The following is a 21362-nucleotide window of genomic DNA, read 5'->3' as shown; positions in this document are numbered from 1 at the left end:
TGGGGTCAAGAGTGCAGGTGGCAGTTTTCATTCCTATGAGGAGTTCAGAGAGGTCAGTCGGGGAGACTGGGGAGAATTGAGACAGGGGAAGGCAGGATAAGGGGGGGGGGGCAGGTGGTTGGAGGGGGAGCGGGTGCGGCGGTGGTCAAGCTGCTGTAGATGTTGTCAATTTTGCGTTGGAAGAAAGAAAAGAAGGAGATGCAGTTGTCTACTGTGGATGACTGGGTGGTGGTGTCCAGGGGGCGGAGGAGTTTGTTTATTGTCGAGAAGAGTGCTTTTGGGTTTCCGGAGCCAGAGTGGATAATTTGAGAGTAGTAGGCGGAGCGGGCGTGGGAGAGGGCATCTTTGTAGTGTTGTTGGTGGTCCTTGTAGGCTTGGGAGTGAACTGTGAGACCTGTTTTATTGTGGAGTCTTTCAAGTTGGCGAGCACGAGTTTTCATCAGGCGGAGTTCAGGGGTAAACCAGGGAGCAGAATGGGTGAAAGAAACTGTTTTGGTTTTTACAGGCGCAAGCTAGTCAAGGCAGGAGGAGAGAGTGTGGTTGTAGTAGTCAGTGAGGTCGGAAGGGGTGTGGAGGTCAATGAAGGGAGAAGTGGACATTTTTTCAGAGAGGGTGGATGAGAATGAGGTAGGTGAAAGAGCGTTTAGCTTACGGAAGTTGATAGTGCGATAATGTCTTGGTGTTGGGGTGGGGATGTTGATGGTCATAGTGATGGCTAAGTGGTCAGAGAGGGTGAGGTCGGAGCCAGAGAGATGGTGCAAAATTAATCCAGTGGAGCAGACAAGGTCCAAAATGTGACCACGGATATGCGTAGGAAAGTTGACATGTTGAGTGAGGTTAAAGTAGGTGAGTAAATCGGTGAAGTCAGTGGTTATTGTGGAGTCAGTGGAGTCCATGTGGATATTGAAATCACCAAGGAGGAGGATTGAGGGGGAGAGGGAACATAGCTGGGTCAGAAAGTATGAGAAGTCAGACAGGAATGATGGGTGTGGTTTGGGAGGGCGGTAGACGACAGCCATGACTGACTGCGTGTGACCAGAGAGTTTAAAAGCCAGGTGTTCAAAGGATGAGGATGAGGCGAAGGGGATGAGGCTGGTCCTGATGTCTTGACGGTGGATAATGGCAATTCCACCACCTCGGCCCTCCGAGCATGGTTTATTGACGTAGGAATATCCATTGGGTGTGGTGAGGTTGAGCGTGTAGTAGTCCAGTGGTTGTTGCCAGGTTTCGGTGAGACAGAGAAAGTCCAGTTTGTTATCCAGGATGTAGTCGTTGAGGATGAGGCATTTGTTGTTGAGGGACCGGGTGTTGAACAGGGTGAGCTTGATGTTGTTTTGAACAGCGGGGATGAAGTCAGGTGATTTAGCCAGGGTTCGCAGGCAGGAGGTGTGATTTTGTGCGTTGCCGTGACTAGGTGCGCTGGGACGATGAGTCGGAGTGCGCTGAGCCGACCAGAGGACGGGGATGGAGTGACCTGGTTGTACATATACAAACTTACGACCGGAGCCACGGTGAATGTACCTGGGTCGTCGGAGGAGTCCATTTGATTTGATGGCAGAGATGCATGATGGGGTGGAGCGGGTATTGAGCAGAAGGCATCATCATAATATATATATATACATTCACACATACGCATATATATATATATATATATATATATATATATATATATATATATATATATATATATATATATATATATATACTGTATATATCGCCATCATTGTCGATAGTGGTGAGCTGCTATAAGTATCAGCCACAAGTGTGTACGAATGTGAGGGAATTCAGTGACAAAATGATATTTTGAACAGCTTATGGGTGTAACAACAGTGGGAAATGGTTGGGGGATTAGTTTCTTTCACTTACTGTAAAGGATCCTGTGATTATAAAGGCCTGGATCCACAACATTAAATGAGAGAATTTGATTGCAACGAACCACAATAGAGTGTGTTCCACCCAGTGTGAACATTTTTTTTATCAGGTTGAACATTTTGAATAAGGTTCGTTAGTATTTGCCATGATCCTGTTCAAACATTGTCCATTTCAATTGCATAAACTGTTGAATATGGAAATAGGAATTCAAAAGGCAAATAGAGTGCTGTAAAAGTTCAAATTAGTAAATAAATATTTTTTGTTTCTGTAGATATTAACAAGTTTGGGTTAAATTCTAAAACTGTATGCTGTACAGTATGAGACGATGGAGTCCACATTAGAGATGCCCTTGTTGATCACTTAACCAGTGAAGGACTGTTAGGTGAGGCCCAACATGGTCTCACTCCTCATCGATTATGTTATTCATCTTTTGTGGAAGATGGAGGAATGGACAAATATTCTTGATCGTGGGACCCCTATTGAAATGCTTTATTTGGACTTTTAAAAATCCTTCGACGCTGTTCCACACCAACGCTTGCTACGGAATATATGATCCTACTGCCGGTATAACCCTTGCACTCATGACTGGAAGTGTTCCTGCTAAAGTGGATGCAAAGGATGGCCTTAAGTGGAGTACTGCAGGGTTGTGTGTTGGGTCTGGCACTCGTCACTTGTATCAATGATATTTCGCTGAATATGCATAACAAGACATTGGTTTATGCAGATGACACAAAAATCTACACACCTGCCTGGAATACATCTCAGACTCGCTGCAGCGGGACTTGCTTCAAGCCGCAGATTGTTCATCTGCATGGCAGCTGCCTTTTAATGCTCGCAAATGCAGAGTGCGCCATCTTGGGAATGGTAACAGTGGAGAGATGTAGGCCTAGTATCTTCATAATTAAATGCGAGAACCAGTGCAAGTAGTAACAGATCTTAGGTTCATTATAGACAAGGATCTTCACTTTCACAGGCAAATTGCTGCCACTGTAAACAAGGCCAACAAGAGTGTCTTACTGATAAACGAGCTTTCAGACACCTTAGGGTAGCGGTAGATGCACTTCTCTTGTTGTTCAAGTCCCTTGTGAGGCCTGTGCTCGAATATCGTTACTCGGCATGGGGTCCTGCATTTGTTTCTGACATAGATAAACTGGAAAGGGTTCAGATAAGAGCTACTAAACTCGTTCCATCTATAGGATATCTACCATCATCAAGACAGGCTTCAGAGATTGTGTATTCACTTGCTGAATTAATTATGAATGCAAGAGAGATGGCATGATCCAGGTCTTCAAATTTTTTAAACAGCAACGACAGTATTTTTCAAGATCATTAATCTTTGTAAAGACAAGTTACCAATCCGCAAGAGGTAGCGAATGAAGGTTTTTTTGGTCCCCCATCGCACCGCGGAGCGAAAGGGGGACTCTGGTTTTCCCCTCCGTCCGTGTGTCCGTCCGTCCGTCCATGCGTGCGTGTGTGTGTGTGTGTGCGTGCGTAAGCGAAGGACCGCATTCGAATTTGGTGTGTGGGTGCAACCCACGTCAAAATCCAAGATGGCCGCCACCATGTATGTCTGATGCCATGTATGTCTGAACCTTGTGAGCTGAATATCTTGAAAAATAAGCGAAGTACCAACTTCTAATTTGGTGTGTGGGTGTATCTCGGCATAAGGAAGAAAGCAATTGAAAATTGGGTCGCCACGTCAAAATCCAAGATGGCCGCCACCATATATATGTCTGAACTTTGTGAGTGAAATATCTTGAAAAATAAGCGAAGTACCAACTTCTAATCTGGTATGTGGGTGTATCTAGGCACAAGGAAGAACTCTGTTTAAAATTGGGTCGCCACGTCAAAATCCAAGATGGCCACCGCCATGTATGTCTGAACCTTGTGAGATGAATATCTTGAAAAATAAGCGAAGTACCAACTTCTAATTTGGTGTGTGGGTGTATCTCGGCATAAGGAAGAACGCTGTTGTAAATTGGGTCGCCACGTCAAAATCCAAGATGGCCGCCACCATATATATATGTCTGAACCTTGTGAGCGAAATATCTTGAAAAATAAGCGAAGTACCAACTTCTAATCTGGTGTGTGGGTGTATCGAGGCATAAGGAAGAACCCTATTGAAAATTGGGTCGCCACGTCAAAATCCAAGATGGCCGCCACCATATATATATGTCTGAACCTTGTGAGCGAAATATCTTGAAAAATAAGCGAAGTACCAACTTCTAATCTGGTGTTTGGGTGTATCTAGGCATAAGGAAGAACCCTATTGAAAATTGGGTCGCCACGTCAAAATCCAAGATGGCCGCCGCCATGTATGTCTGAACCTTGTGAGCGGAATATGTTGAAAAATAAGCGAAGTACTAACTTCTAATCTGGTGTGTGGGTGTATCTACGCATAAGGGAGAACGCTATTGAAAATTGGGTCGCCACGTCAAAATCCAAGATGGCCGCCTTGCGTCCTCCACTTTGTCAACTCGCATCACTTCACCGACAGGGGACCTAGGCGTAATGCTTGTTTTTATTTTTTAAAGCAGACTAAACGTCAGAAAAGGAGTCTTTAGCAAAATGTTCATCACAAAATTGAACAGTCTTCCACAACATGTATTTGGGGCCCTAACAGTGAAGGCCTGACACTTTTTGATCATAACTCAGAAATGCAGCGAGATAAGCTTACACAGACTCTCCCTCCCATTTGGCCTATCAAAAGTATAAATTTCACAAAGAACCGAAGAATCTACAGGATTAGCCATATATTTGCTTTCACTCTCCATAAGGATTGACTTTCACACCCCCAGTTTACTTGTTTGGCCAATCCCTGGAAGAAATGGATTCCATTGTGCTTCCAGGCATTACTATTTGTCACAACCTGATTTGGGTGCAGCACATCTCCAAACTGGCCTCTAAGACTGGCTGATACCTCTGAGTTTGTGAGATCAGTGGTTGAAACCCTGGCAAAGTCATACCAAAGACTTTTAAAATGGTACGTGCTGCTTCCTTGCTTTTCATTCAGCATTTAAAAGGATAATAGCGTGAACAATCCCCATAGCTTGGCATCCATTGGGAGCAGGAAATTCCTCCTTAAGAAATGCCCCACTGAGTGCAGTGAGAAAAGCGGTGCCATTGTTGGGACGTCGCTGGCAGTCAAAGTACCCCAGGAAGTGACGGCATTTCCCCCAAGCTCAGTAGTTATTTGTGTTATCACGTATCATTCATTTGTGTTGCAGCTACACTGAGAGCCCAAGATAATGTAAAAAGAAAAGCCAAGTCAATTCCTAACCGCTCAGAGCTCATTACAGTGTATAAGGCCCTCAATTAAAAGTACCATGGACCCCCCTATCCAAGAAGGCACTGGTGTGGCAAACTGGTGAAGGCCTTTCAATAATTTTAGTGCATGCAGTCAATATTGTTCCCATCAAGATCTCTTATCCATCCCTCAATAACTGCCTTTAGTTGGGTTGCATTAGATCTTCCACTTCAAAATCCATGCTGCTCTGTACTTAGTAAAATCATTTTTGTCCATATTTTGCACACCATGGAGTTCAGGTTTACTGGTCCGTAGTTAGTTGGATTTGACTTATTACCCTTCCTGAAAATTGGCACTACAGTTAGCTTGTTTCCATGCCTTTGGTACACATCCCTCCCTCAATAGTTTGAAGATCATCCGAAGAGGTTCACAAATTTCTTCTTGACTTTCTCATGGAACACGTAAGTGTATCCCATCTGGTTCTGGAAACATGTTGATGTTCCTGTGTGCAAGAAGACGGTCTGTCTTGTGAAGTAAATGCTACATCAGATATGGTGGCTTCTGATCTCATTTTCTGATTGGACATTGTTGACACATCATTTTGTGAAGAAACATTCCCAAAGTATGTATTGAGAGTTTCTGCTTTCTTTGTGGCGCTTCTTGCCCAGTCCATCAGATGTTTGCAGCCAGCGACTCCTGTCTTAGCCTTTGATTGGCTCTTCACATATTTCTTAAAGCTCATATCATTGATCTTGACCTCCTCTGCAAACTCATTTTCAAATTCTACTTTAATATGGCTGATTGTTGAGGTTGCCATGTTTCTAGCTTTCATGTAGTCCTCCCATCCATTTTTTTGCTTTCCTTGTTTCTGCGATTTAGATATCTGTCCCAGCACCTTTGTTTCTCCTTCACTGACTCAAGAGCTGCTTTGCTCATCCATTTTGGCTGCTTCCTATTCATATATTTTTTTCTCTCAAGGGGATGCAGTCCTCTACAATTCTGAATAGTACCTTCAAATAAGGTACCATGCCTCTGTTCCAGTAGTTCCTGCTCCCAGTCAACCTCTCTCAACTTTCATCTTATATTGTTGTAATCTGCTTGGTAGTAGTTCCTGTTCATAGTTGATACCTCCTACTCATTCTGTCATTTGACTGTGATCTGAAATAATAACGTCACGTGATCACTCTTGCTCAAGGGTGGACCAATTTCCATCTCCGATATTATGCGTTCCTTATTAGTCAACACCAAGCACACAAGGCTAGGAGTTTTCACGTCTCTAAACCTTCTTGGTTCACACAAATGTTGATTAAGAAATAGGTCACTTACATAGTCCAAGAAAGAATGACTTACATTAGAATCAGTTCCACTAATGTTATTAAATTGCCAGTTTGCCTCTATGCAGTTGAAGTTTCCTACTAAGTACAATTATCTCTCTGTAGTTCAGTCTGCCTGCTTTCTCCAAGTGTGCACAGTTCTTTATTGTTGGCTTCATGGCTTGTTGGAATCCTGTCCACACAGTCAAACAGAAGAATAGTCACTCCTTTCCTGATCTGCATCCTTACTGACTCTTCAAACTTCCCCTCATCCAGATTTAAGGATCCTGAGATGCCATCTTTAAGGTAAATCACCACTACTCGTTTCACGACACATCCTTCAACTGGTAGAGAAAGATGAAAAAACGTCTTCACCTTCTGCTCTTTTCCCCCACACCTCCCAAAGTTTTGAGGGCTCACATGGTCCATGGTCCACCATAAACCCATTCTCGTTAAACTACCTAAATCCAGGATCACTGCTCACCCCCATGAAACCTGTTGGTGAGGGAGCAGTCTTCCGCTACTCCCCCACCCCTCCTAACACCCACCCTTACCTCTGCTTTCTATGTGAGCTAGAGATAAATTGGATCAACCAGACTCAATGGTGTAATGGTTGGTGTGTCCGCTTGGAATCTGCAAGGTCAGTGGATGGAATCATGGCTGAGGTCATAACAAAAACCTCCTTGCTTGAAACTCGGCATTTAAAGGATAGAGTATGGCCAAAAAAAACAACCTTAAGTTGGCAATAATTGTGCAGGGTTTGATAGGCCTTATGGCCTCCTGCATTGAAGTTCCTTGTTAAGAAACTGGTATTATTAGTATTACAATTCATGGGTTTAATCGCTTGTATTATATTCTGGTATTATATTCAGATGGGTGTCGTAGCTTAACAACCACAGAGTTTAACTTTCCAAACTGCAATCTCATATCTGGTAAAATCAGCTTGCTCATGCAACTTTGCCCCAACATGCAGTCGTTTCCAGTTGAAAGCATTTGCGAAACATTTGAGAGTTCCTCGTAAATTATTTCTAAATGAAACCAAGGTATACCCTTCCTAATGGACTTTTCATGCTTTGTACAATGTCTGTAGAAATGGCATTATATATCCAAGTGCAACTGTATACTTTTATAAATAATGCAGTGCGCTGACTTCAAAACGGTAAAGTCTTTTATCCGAGCATGTTTTTTTTTTTTTTTTTTTTTAAAGAGCTATCGTCTATGATGGATGCAAGGCTTGTGCAATGACAGGCAGACATGGGGCTCATGGGATAAATGAGATCAGACAAGATGTAAGAGATGTGAGATGGGGAAAATACAAGATGTTTCAAAAAAAAAGAAGAAGAAAAAAAGTCATAATAGGAGGGCAGGTGAGTAACAAGTTTGGAAAAATTTCGAAATGTTGCGAATTGCAAACTTAGTACCGTACTTAAAAGGTATAAAGTGAAGAGTAGAGAGAGAGCAGGTGCATGGATACCAACCAACCCATCTAAAGAGACGGCCAGTTCAGAATAGCTGGAAAAATGTAACTTGGCCAAAGGTTCCGTGCAAAAAAGGTTCCAAATCCGTCAACCCCTGGGAAGCATTCATTGATGGAAAAATGCATCAAAATTTCCACGTGCTTTGTATATGAGCAGTAATGTTCAACATATGTTGCTGCTCTATCGTGGCATGTGTGTACGGCGCAAGTTAAAAAAAACCACCACCGTAAAAGTGCCAAGCACCTGGACCACATGTCCTATTCTCCATCTACTGTGACTTCAAGGAACTTTAACATGGGAGGAGGTCATTTGGCCTATCATGTCTGTGCCACATAAACACCACATTAATCCAATCGGTGTTTATCGACTTAATTTTTCGGTGGAGGATGGCGGAGGGAAGAAGAACACTGGGGCAGGAACAGGAACACCATACAAGTGAATTTATAATTTGAAGGTTTTAAAGTTTCAAACAAAGTCTTTGTCAAATAGTAGCTGAAGGGAAGTTCCATAAACCCAGAAAGCCTTTTTTCCACGAGTCATGAGCATACCTCCACCTAAATATCTGCCCTCATTTTTTACTCTTATTTACCCCAGTTGACTTTTGACCAAGTGATGTCAGTACAGTCCACTTGAAAACGGTTGTGGCCAATAAGTGAGATTTATTGACTCGATCTGCCATCATGTGTGAGATGCATGTGTGACCCCTAAAGGGGCTCGTGTGGCCCCCTGTGACCCCTAAAGGGGCTCGTGTGGCCCCCTGTAACCCCTAAAGAACCCTAAAGGGGCTCGATCTGCCATCATGTGTGAGGTGAAGGTTGTGGTTAAGTTTTATCTAAATTGAGATTTCAGATTACACCTTCACAATGTGCAATGTACATTGCTGCTTTCAACACGGTTGATTCTGCTTTCAATCTTCTTTTCCGTGTAGAGTCAAGTGCAGTACTTGTCATTCATCGAGAAAACATGCTTGATCGACTCTGTTAATATGAATGAAAATAATGTAGACAATATGTAGAGGTGGAATAATTACTGTTTATTGAGGGCCATGATAGCTTGGTTGGTAATTGGCTACCATTCAGAAAACTACCATTCTTATAAAGTTCCGGTCAGAGGTGGGGGCAGTGCAGCTAGGTGCACACCATATTTTAGATAGAGAGACACAAGCTGCTGTCTCATCTGCATTTTAACTCCAAGACGTAATATATTTTGAAAAGAGCAGACCATTGTGTGCCGGCATTCTTGTCAAAGTCGCTACCTGTAAATGTCAAGTTGTTCATTGTAAAGTTGTCCCTGTTCCCTACTGTTGTGCTTCCCTCACTCCCCCCTTCTTATGTCCCGCTCCCTTTTATATGTGTTCCATGTGTTTGCTCTTCTATGAGCTTCGATTTGTTATACAAAAAAAAACATTGGGGCAATACCCCTGGCACACACCTGGTGGAATAAACAGTATACTGCACTGACTAAAGGTATTTTAAACCAATTTCAATGGTTCTAGAATACAGGGCAGCATGTAGAATCATACTAACACAATCATAATACTTTAAACAAACAAACAAAAAAACCTAATTTTGGGGGCAACCCCATATACCTCCTTCGACCCAAATTTTTATAATGCCTTGAACAAACATTGGTACATCATGGGTGATTAAGGTTGTGGTGAAGTTTCATCGAAATTGCATGTGTAGTTTCTGAGAAGAAACCAAATACCTATTTTGGGGGGGAACCCCCCTCCCTCCCCAGTAGACCCCTAAAGCGGCAGATTTTTTTTAATGCCATGAACAAACTTTGGTACAGCACGGGTGGTAAAGGTTGTGGTTAAGTTTTATCTAAATTGTGTGTGCAGTTTCAAAAAAGAAAGCAAATACCTATTTTGGGGGGTTCAAACCTGGACCCACTTTGACCCCCATAGACCCCCTTAGACTTTGATTTTCTTAGTGTAGTGAACAAACTTCGGTACATCACGGGTGATGAATGTTGTGGACAAGTTTCATGGAAATAGTGTGTGTAGTTTCAGAGGAAAAAACAAATTCCTATTGTGGGGGGTCAAACCTGGATACACTTTGACCCCGGTAAACCCCCTTAGACCCGATTTTTTTTTTTATGTCGCGAACAATCTTTAGTCACAACACAACAAATATCATTTGTGCCAAATTTTATCGCAATCCCATCAGCGGTTTAGGAGAAGAAGTTTCAAGTGTTTACGGACTGACGGACAACGCTTCATCGCATAATGTCCCCTGAACTTCGTTCCAGGTGAGCTAACATGTTTAAATTGGGTATTATGGTAAGCATAGCATTAGTATATGCACCTAGAGGATGTAAAGAAAACTGATTTACAGTATTAAGTTGGTCACTTGTGGATAAACAACACCGGTCAATTGGCCTCCTAATGTCTAAGCTTCCTTGTACAACATTCATTATAGCTCACTTGGAACATTGTTCAGGTGAGGTATCCGCATCGTGGAGTGTCCATCGGTGAATGAGTAGCTATTTAAACACTCAGATCATCTTCTCCGAAACTACATACACTATTTTGATGAAACTAGACCACAACCTTCATCTCCTGTCATGTACCAATGTTTGTTCATGGCATCATAAAAATCAGGGCCAAAGTTGGTTTACGGAGGGTCAAAGTGGGTCTAGGTTTGACCCCCCAAAATAGGTATTTGTTCTCTTCTTCAAAACTACAAACAAAATTTCGATGAAACTGGACCACAACCTTCATCACCCATGATCTACTAAAGTTTGTTCGTTCACAGCAAAAAAAAAAACGAGTGTCAGGGTGGATCTACATGGGGGATTTGTCCGTCTCCCCCAATAGGTATTTGCTTTGTTTGCTTTCTTCTCCGAAAGTATGCACATAATTCCGATGATACTTGACCACGACCATAATCACCCGTGATGTACCTAAGTTTGTTCATGGCATAAAAAAAGAATCAATGTCATGGGGAGCCTAAGTAGTTCTGCAGGGGGTCAAAGTGGGTCCAGGTTTTTTTTGTTTTTTTTTTGATTTTTTTTGTATACAGAATCGAGGCTCGTGAAAGAGCTAACATTTATCACAAAAAAAAAGCAAACAGACAAACAAAATATATAAAAAGAGGGAGCGGTAGACAAGATGGGGAGAGAAGGGGAAGCACACAAACACAACATTTGAGAGCAGGGACATCGGGAGATGTGTGGGAGGGAGAGGGCTTGGGGGGAGGAGGTGTGGGAAGGGGGGGGGGGGGGAGGTGGGAGAGGTTTAAAACACAAGGACACCAAGGACTTCCAGGAAAAGAAGTTGGTATTTCAAAAAAGTGGATTTGGGGTGAAATTAGCGGGGGTAGAAAAGATCAAGGTTTTGGATTTTTTTTTTTTTTTTTTTTTTTTTTGTATACTGAATCGAGGCTCGTGAAAGAGCTAACATTTACTTCACAAACAAATCAACCAGACAAACAAAATATATAAAAAGCGGGAGCGGAAAACAAGATGGGGAGAGAAGGTAAAGCACACAAACACAACATTTGAGAGCAGGGAGATGTGTGGAAGGGAGAGGGCTTGGGGGGAGGAGGCATGGGAAGGGGGGGGGGGGGGTGGAGGGAGAAGTATAAAACACAAGGACACCAATGACTTCCAGGACAGAAGTTGGTATTTCAAAAAAGTGGAATTGGGGTGAAATTAGCGGGGGTAGAAAAGATCAAGGTTTTGGATGGGGGAAGATAAGAGATGGTGGTGAACAGCTGTTTTAAAGACCTGGAGGGTGGAGTGGGATTGAAGAGAGTGAGGGAGTTTGTTCCAGAGGCGGGAGAAAAGAGGAATGAAGGAGTGAAGGTGAGCAGAGAGTCTTGATTTTGGCAGTTTGACCATAAGAGGGTTGCAGGCAGATCTTGTGCGACCTGTAGGAATATTTGCGGGACAGAGCCCAGAGAGAGCTGGGGGGGCAAGGCCAGAGAGGAGTCGGTAGAAGATGGAAAGACCACCAACCTGCCTGCGGTGAGTGAGTGAGAGGCCCTTGGAGTTAGCTTCATCGCGGGAGATTCCAATGATTCTGAATGCTTTGGTTTCAACAGCGTGAAGACGAGCTAGGTGTGAGGCAGGAGCACCAGCCCAGAGGGGAGAGCAGTATTCCATTGAGCTGCGGATGAAAGCCTTGTATGTGGTGAGGAGCTCAGGTGTGCCAAGGAAGGACTTCGCACGACGGAGGATGCCCAGTCGGCGACTGGCTTTGGAGGCCAGATTTGAAATGTGGTTTTCCCAGGAAAGATCATGGCAGATAGTGAGACCCAAAAGCTTGAGTGACAGAACTTCTTGGAGAGGATTATTCAGAAAGTGGATGGGAGGGTTGTCCAGTCGGTCTTTTCGGAGAGACATCGTAAGAGTGTGAGATTTGTCAGGATTGAAAGACATGTTCCACTTGTTTGCCCAGTCTGTGATTTTGTCCAGGTCTGCAGAGAGTGAGGAGGCAGCAGACTGCCGATCTGAGGGATGAAGAATGGAGCGACAGAGAGTAGAGTCATCAGCAAAGAGATACAGAGGATTTTCAAGAGAGTCAGAGAGATCATTGATGAAGACCAGAAAAAGGACAGGGCCTAGAACACTGCCTTGTGGAACTCCAGCCTGAACAGGAAGAGGAGATGAGAGAAACCCATTCAGGGCCACACGTTGACTACGACTAGAGAGGAAGTCCGCCAGCCATGCGTGGAGATTTCCATGGATACCAAAAGAGGAGAGTTTGGTGAGCAGAGCGGGGTGCCAGACCGTATCGAAGGCACGTGATATGTCAAGGGAGACTGCTCTAATTTCCTGTTTGGCATTGAGGACCTCCATCCATTGTTGAGAAAGCAGAAGCAGCATGTCCAGAGTAGAGTGTCCAGGTCTGAAACCAAATTGATGATCAGAGATCAAGCCATTGGAGAAGAGGAAAGATTTCATATCTGAAGCAATGATGGATTCCATGACTTTGCTGATAATTGGGAGAAGGCTGATTGGTCTGTAGTTGCTGGGATCTGTTTTTGCACCTTGTTTGTGCAAAGCGGTGATGTTGGCAGATTTCCAAGCAGATGGAAGATGACCTTGAGCAAAAGAGAGGGTGAAGAGAACAGAGAGAGGGAGTGAAAGAGCGGAAGAACAGGATTTTAGGACCCGTGGACTGATGCCGTCAGGTCCAGTTGCAGAATCCGAGTCGAGGGTTGACAGAAACTTTTCCACCTTGTCAGGAGGAAAGGACACAGAGTCCAGGAGCAGCTGGATGGGGGAAGATAAGAGATGTTGGTGAACAGCTGTTTTAAAGACCTGGAGGGAGGAGTGGGATTGAAGGGAGTGAGGGAGTTTGTTCCAGAGGCGGGAGAAAAGAGGAATGAAGGAGTGAAGGTGAGCAGAGAGTCTTGATTTTGGCAGTTTAACCATAAGAGGGTTGCATGCAGGCAGATCTTGTGCGACCTGTAGGAATATTTGGGGGACAGAGCCCAGAGAGAGCTGGGGGGGGCAAGGCTGGAGAGGAGTCGGTAGAAGACGGAAAGACCACCAACCTGCCTGTGGTGAGTAAGTGAAACCCCCTAAAATTGGTATTTTGGTAATTGGTTTGACCCCCTAAAATTGGTATTTGTTCTCTTCTTCAAAACTACAAACAAAATTTCGATGAAACTTGACTACAGCCTTCATCACCAGTGATGCTAAAACTATTAAACTATTAGTCCTATTTTCACCAAACTTTATGGAACTTCTCAGGAGCAAGGCTTCCTCATGCCTTGCAAATCCCATCAAAGATTGCATATCAAGGAGGTCAATTTAAAGGTCAAAGGTCATTACGATTCTGCGATCGTTACTTTTGACTTCTGAAAGTATCACCCGATTTCGATGTAACGTAGTTGGAATAATCTCTGCGTGGTTTGGCCTGCATGGCCTTCGCAAGTTTGTTCAATCAATCGTCCAAATGACATATTTTGTGGGTCATCCGTGCCTAACAGTCGATCACTGGTGGTTCTACCAGGTGAGCCCAGGGGTATTGCCCCAATTTTTTCATAGTCATGATCATCATGGCCATATACTTTGTAATTTTACCGTCATGGATAAATGCATAGTGCACATGGGAGGCGTCATTGCCTCGTGTTTGGAAGAAAGGTGATTTATACTCCTGCAGTTCAAAAAGTATTTGGATTTGCTTCTGTTTTGTTGTGTTGTATTTCCAAAAGATATGAGAAATGCCACTACGGATTGAAAAGCAAGCGCAAACCACGGCGCAAGCGTGAGCAGATTGTTGACCACTAAAGCAACCATTTTGCTTTGTTGTGTTTGGCAACACTGTGTAGCTGTTACTCAATTTCCTTTTCCAAATAGAACCAGCTGTTTGGTGCTGGAGGTGCTGAATGAAGGCTTTGACTTCCGACACAGGCCATTTTAAATGGGCCACCTTGTGTTTCACAATTTATGTGAAAATGTTCATATTTTGATGAGCGTTGGCACGTCTTGCGTACAACACATTTGTTGCTGATACACCATGCCGTTGTGGAGTGGCCAACTACATATTGCGTATTTGGAGGGAGATGAGTGTGCAGAAGGCTGCGAAAATGAGGTAAAAAGCAAGAAAAGAGGAGGGATGATAAGGTTGAATAGGGAAATAAGTGAATTGCAGAAGGGGAGAGAAGAAAAGAGAAGGGGAGAGGGGAAAGGACGTTGGGAAGAGAGAGAAATAAAGGGGTCATTTATTTATTACCTCCCCCACCGAACAAAGGTGTGTGTGTGTGTGTGTGTGTGTGTGTGTGTGTGTGTGTGTGTGTGTGTGTGCGTGCGTGCGCGAGACGAGACGAGACGAGACGAGAACATACATCTCAAAGTTGTGGATGGATTTGAGCAAAATTTGTTGAAAAGGATGGGTATGTCACAAGAACTGAATGATTCGATTTTGGAGAAGATCCGGATCTGGATCAGATAAAATTTTTTAATGATTCTTCACCATTGAGAGATAGAGCTATGCATCGTTTTTTGCCCCATCTCAAAAAAGTTGTGGACTTTCGGCCGGAAGTTGGTGTACAAGTTGGTGGGTATGTGACATCGAGGAATACATTCTGGTTCTTTTGGAATAGATTCTTTTGGTGAAGATTCGAATGGATCAGAGAATTTTTAAGCGATTCTTCACCATTGAGAGATGGGGCTAAAACCGATGTACAGCACGATAGGTCGAGTTATGGACGGATTCGGACAAAACTTGGTGGACAGGTTCAGTGTGTGACAAAGACAAATCGATTTGATTTTGGTGATGATCTGAATCCGGGTCCGGATATGAGAATTATTTAATTTCAAGTGATTCTTCACCATTGAGTGATGGGGCTAAAACGATATATAGCAGGATATCTCAAAAAGTTGTGGACGACTTGTGATAAAACTTGGTGGATGAGTTGAGTAAGTGACAAGAATAAGCCGATTAGATTTTGGTTCAGGTCCGGATGCAGATCCGGCCTATCAGTGGATACAAAATGTAAACTGTTCAGCCTGGCGGAGGGATGTGCTTTGCCGAGTGCCATTCTTGTTATATATGTATCGAGAGGGCACGGAGGCTAAAAGGAGAGAAATAATGGAATAAAAAGAGAATGTGAGTTTATAGAAGAGAATAATTAGGTCAAGGGAATGAGCGGATTTGTGAGAAAATGGTAGATGTAAGAGTAGGGGAAATATGGGTATTGGAGCATATTAGGGGGTGAGGTAATGAGGGTCAACATTCTGCCATATTTTGGTTTGTAATGAGATAACCCTCAATAGGAAGTGTTATTCATGTAACATATGGTTGAGTGGGAGGAGGGGATGGGATGGGTCGAGGATTCCGCAGTTTGTGTGTACGGAAGTTGTAGGCGGTCCTTTCTCTTTTTTTCAAAATTTCTTACATCTTTTACAATAAACTCCTCTTTCACTTCTGCCTCCACCATAATCAGCCAGCGTGTTCACCCTCATCTCCACGATCATTGAATAGCCTTGCCACATAGAAGGAATTAAAGATCCAGGAAGAGAATGAAAGATGTCAAAATATTTCATAAATAGTTTCTTGTTTTGATGTATTATAAAACTGTTTTCCTTTTTTACATTGGAAAATTGACATTGGAAAACACCGACTCCCAACCCCTCTCCTACCCCGGCCACTCACCCACATGTCAAAAATACAGGTGCAGACACTTACATATACCTGTTTGGTTATACTTTTTAATATATTCTCCACAAAAGTGTATCCAACATCTTGTTTGCATACGATTTTGACCATTTCTGCCCAGATCCTCTCCAACTATGGGTTGACTTGTTTTCAGGTGTTATTTTTTGTTTTCCATATCATGCCAGACTTATCACATCTCTTCAAACTTTAAACCTTTCTGACTTGATCATCAAGATAGCCGTTGTCCAACATAGTCATCAATTTTACACTCTCGGGGGCCCATTGGTCCATTGCAACAAATTTTAATTCGTCTTCATTGCCTTGTAGCATACCTGACTGCCGGACTCAGGAGTCTTTTGGGTCTTTTGGGTCCTCGGAGACTTGGGTTTTCTTGGTCTTTTGGGTCCACAGGGGCTTTTTGATATTTCGGGTCCTTGGGGACTTTTGGGTCCTCGGGGACTTTTGGGTATTTTGGGTCCTCGGGAACTTTTGGATCCTCTGGGTCTTTTGGGGTCCTTTGGGTCTTAATGATCTTAGGGGGTTTAAAAGTGTCTTCAAAGGTCGAAAGAGTCTCAGCAGTATAAATAGTTAAGAGGTACCTTTCAATAGTACATAATTAATTAATAGACATATGTAATTAATAGACACAAAAAGTATGACACACACACACACACAGGGTGTGGGTAGTAACGCCCACCCAACATTTGAAAGTTGTTAAAAAAGAAAATGCAGAGGAACTCATGCCAATGCGTTAAATGCAATATGGCTGGGTGTGTGAAGCCTTTCGAGTTAGAATCTGATGATTAGGACCAGCTTGCTTGTCCAGAGTCTGGTGATTAAGGGTGGGCCTTGTATATTTTTTACTGTAGCACTAAGATTGGCAGTGAGATGTGCTTCAGTGTATTTCATTCAACGTTTACGTTTAAGAATGTGTAGGGTTTGTGTTTAAAGATTCTGTATATCCAAACTGCAAATATTAGCGGTGCACCTTGGGGGCGCGTGGGTATTAAAGCCCAGATGTATGAGTTTAATCATCAATTTAGAATAGTTAGATAGTCTAAAGTACTTTTATATTTTAGAGGCTGGTGTTTGGAAGTATTTTGTGCATTCTTTCTCTTGTCAAATACGTACGACCACTCTTCTGCATCGATTGGATTTTGCCTTAGGTGGGCCTTATTACCCAGAATGACCTCATGAGGAAACGAGAATGAGCATGTTTGTACAGACAAAAGGAAATAAGATTCATTTGGACAGCTTACTTAGTCCAAATGTCTTGAGCCAATGCTCAACTACATCTTCAGCAGCAATGTCTGGTACAAAGGGCAGAATTGTGCACGGTTCCCGAGAGCGAAATGAGATTTCCAAATGCCGGCATCTTTTGTGCATATGTCTGTTTTACAGCGTGTTGCGTACTGGGCTGTGTGGTTATAAATGCTCGACTGGGGATTGGAGGCTCGTTCGTTTAATTTTGTGCGGAAATGAAGTGCGGGAAGAGAGGAAATCATATGGTTCTCGCGTGATGTTCAGGAAGGTGTTGTTATCCTGCCAGCTGCTTTGCACAACGATTCTCAGTGGTTAATTATCTCTAGATTTTTATTCTGATGTTTGTTGTCATTGTTTTATCTGGTATGTAATGTCGAAACCATCCTGCCTTATTATGTAAAGTTTTGCATTTTAAGGTCACAGTGTTTGTTAGGCCCATACATTAGGCCCATCAAAGCTTGTACTATATGATTGCCAACTTTCGGGTTGTTTGTCCATGCTCTGTTGTTTTAAATGCTGATCGAACATCAAGCAAGGAAGTTTTTTGGTATACAAGCATACCATTTTTAAAGTCTTTGGTATGACCCAGCCAGGGTTCGAACAGCTGACCTCCCAGACTCAGAACGAACACTCGAAAATAAATAAATAAATAAATAAATAAATAAACTAAATATTTAAAAATAATAATAAATTCATTCCTCTTTAAAATATGTTGCAGTTGAACATTTATTTTGTTGTGCAGTATATTCACTACAACTGACAAACTTCCTTGTATTCAAAACATAATTGGCATTTCTCTGCAAAACCTTTGCTTCTTACTCCAAAGCCAGCCACCAACTGGGCACCTTCAATCGTACAGTCATTCCTTGGCACACCTGAACTCTTAATCCATCTATGACACCTTCATCTGCAGCTTTCGATGGAGTATCGCTCTCAACCCTTGGCAGGCACCCCTGCCTCACATCTTTCTCAACTTGATGCTATGAAAACCAAGGCTTAAAGATCATTGGAATCCCCTGCGATTAAGCTGAGTCTATGGTCCTATCACTTTGCCATTGTAGACAGGTCGTTGATCTCTCTGTCTTATACCGCCTCCTTTCTGGTCTTGCACCTTCTGCCCGTTCTGTGCTTTGTCCCCCAGGTTTATGCTGGATGCACGCAGTCCACCAACAGCTCCCTTCGAGTAAAACTCCTAAAATCCAGGATCACTGCTCGCCTCGACTCATTTGTTCCTCTTTTTTTTCTCCTACCTGTGGAACCAACTTCCACATTCTCTTCAATCTCATTTTTTCCTCTTGCACTACAAGACAGCTATTCCCCACCATCTTGGATCACCCCCATGCAAAACCATGATATTTTCTACTCACTGTAAACCACTCCACCTCCCCCAATTTTTCCCCAGTTTGCACTTCCTGAGTTATATTCTGTATCCATAATGTCCACCTTTTGCATCATCCCTTACCGCTCATTCTTACCGGCAGCCCTTGTTTGTCTGTCTCCGCCTACTTTGTCCCTCAACCCTGCTGTTGGTGTTTCCCCCATCTTTCTGCTGTGCCTTTTGTTCTGTTGCATCCCGGTCCGTTATGTGTTCTAGCTCTTTTATGAGCCTTTACTTTGTTTTCAAAACACACACATACACAAGTCAGCCATTTTATTTGACTTGTGGTTGGATAAATCACTATTCTGTTGATCGTTTGCATTTATTTATTTATTTATTTATTTATACTCTTGGTAAAACATTCTAATGATCCTTACCTGTATTTTTCTTTGTTTTACTTTGCTTTGCTCCCGTAACCTTAAGGAAATAATTAAGGAAAAACTTAAGGATATGTGTATATGCAACCGTCCTCAACTTAAGGATGTCCATGATGGAAAAGTTAAGGTAATCCTCAAATTTTTCCTTAAGGATGTTTATACAACCGGGCCATAGTGCTTGGGCCCTCGTATATTTGACGGTATGACTCCTTACGGTAGGTTCTCATTGGAAGCATCAGGTTCCTGGATGACAACAGCATCATATATTGGGCTTGTATTGTGCAGAACTTAGTTGAAGAACACCGTTGTGATGTCTCATCTTTCCTGACCCCACGAGTCAGGGTTATTAAACTTCTGAAGGATGCCTTGGGTCATGACTGCAATTTCCTCACTGTTTAGAATAAGTCTCTTGAGATCATTATTTGGAATATAAGAGGACACGTGTCATGAAATCTTTGTTACAGTTTGTTCAAGCCATCGTTGGACAAATATCTATTTTAATTACGTTTCACTACAATAATGCCATTCTATAATGTTCCTGCAGTCTATTAATACAATAGGTATCCAATAAGTGTTTATAGAAAATTGTAAAAGTTAAGAAAGCCTTTCATACGATCCCATAGTTACTGCTCATTGCTGTCCATTTTGTTTTAGTAAAAACGTTGTGAAATTTAAGGCTGTGTGTATAAAAAAAAAAAAAAAAAATGTACGAGTTAGATGGCTTCTAATGGAGCACAATGTAAGGCTCATGGAGCAGCCTGTACATACATGCATCACATATAGCATGGCAAGTATATCTACAGACATAAATTACAAGGATTGATTGATTGACGTGATTGATTACAAGACAATAGAGAAATCAATACAACAAATATATAGACCTGAGATTCTAGAAAGTTACACAGTCAAAACAGGTTTTCACAGCCATTCAAGGACTGCAAAGTAGAGCCGAAGATCCATATGATGAAGTTGCAGTGATGGTTGAGAGATGTGAGAGATGGATGCTACAAGAAATTCAGGAAACTGGCTACCGGTACCAAAATAAAAGACCACTCGACTTGAAATATGCAAAGTCTTTTTTAATACAAGTAGCTAGCGACACTGGGCGTACCCTAGTTATACATCCTGCCACTTTTATCAACAATTTGCCAGATTCATTCCAGCATCATTGGCTGTACCTTGGAACTCAAAACCCTTTCTGTCCATTGATGCTGTTAGTTGAAAAATGGAGTGTAACTCAAGCACCAGGTCTTGCAGGCGATAGCTTGAAATGAATAATGCAGCATCCACACATCAACGCCAGGAAATACAACAAGCGGATCATTCTTTTTAAAGGGGAAAAAGGAGATAAATGTGAACAAAAAATACAGGTAAGAAGCACCAACGATACCCAGTTCTAACTAATTGTGGTAACATTTTCTTATGCTGAAGAGGGCAGGTGAGGCTGTCCACTTGTGGAAAGAGACACGGTGCTGCAATCAGTTGCAGTACTACACAAGTTAGAAAGTGAGATTGCATTGCCGAATTGACGGACCGTTTGGACACAACCGGGGTTGTGGACAAACTGATGTGGACTCGTAACCGAGGTTGTGGATCCACTGTGTTTGAAGGCTTCTGGGCAGAGAGGATCAAAACTCTGATGAAGAAGGGAGCCCAGCGGATGAACCAGCCAGTCAGAAAATCAGTCACTCAGTTGCAAATTGCTAAAGTTCTTACCTTGGACATTAACTGTTTTCCAGGTATACCATTAATATATGTATACAGAGTTGTATAATTAGTATCATTTATATCATCCTCTCAATGTTAATTTGATGCATTATGAATATCCATTACTGCTCATTAAATTATTGAAATTGATGTGAGAATTCGTTTTATAAAACCGTCCTTCAGCCGGAGTGCCTGGTGTATATAACCATCTGGAAACCGTGAGATAGAAATGGAGACAGGGCGAGAAAGAGGGAAGGGAGTGGGTGTGTGCGGGGAGAGATGTGCAAGTGTTATCATACCCACACGGATGTAATGTTGAGATAAATTGAGATGATTGATATTGAAGACAAACATATGAATTGTTATTGCAATAAACTTGATCAGCAAATAATTTGCTGAATAATGTCCTTGATGTCATCCAGACTTTAATTTCTGCACTGCTATCAATTGCCACCCTGGTGTTTCGCTGGCAGGGTGAATAATAATAATAATAATCTTTATTGTCCCAAATCCAGGAAAATTCCTCTTCAGTTTCACAGTAAATTCAAAACATCATCTAGAAACATAAAAACATCAAAAGGAATAAGAAAAACAAGTAAAACATGGAAGAT

At 42.5% G+C, this 21362-nt stretch overlaps 1 protein-coding gene across 6 annotated transcripts in view; it reads left to right on the top strand.

The window, feature by feature from the left end:
- The window catches only part of ABTB2 (ankyrin repeat and BTB domain containing 2), a 324845-nt gene that overhangs the window by 136136 nt on the left and 167347 nt on the right, over positions 1-21362 (top strand). The window lies entirely within an intron of this gene.

Source organism: Myxine glutinosa, chromosome 3, assembly GCF_964187855.1.
Source record: "Myxine glutinosa chromosome 3, kmMyxGlut1.1, whole genome shotgun sequence".
Taxonomy (NCBI): Eukaryota; Metazoa; Chordata; class Myxini; order Myxiniformes; family Myxinidae; genus Myxine; species Myxine glutinosa.
Note: the sequence above shows the minus strand (reverse complement) of the source record. Positions and strands in the feature narration are given on the sequence as shown.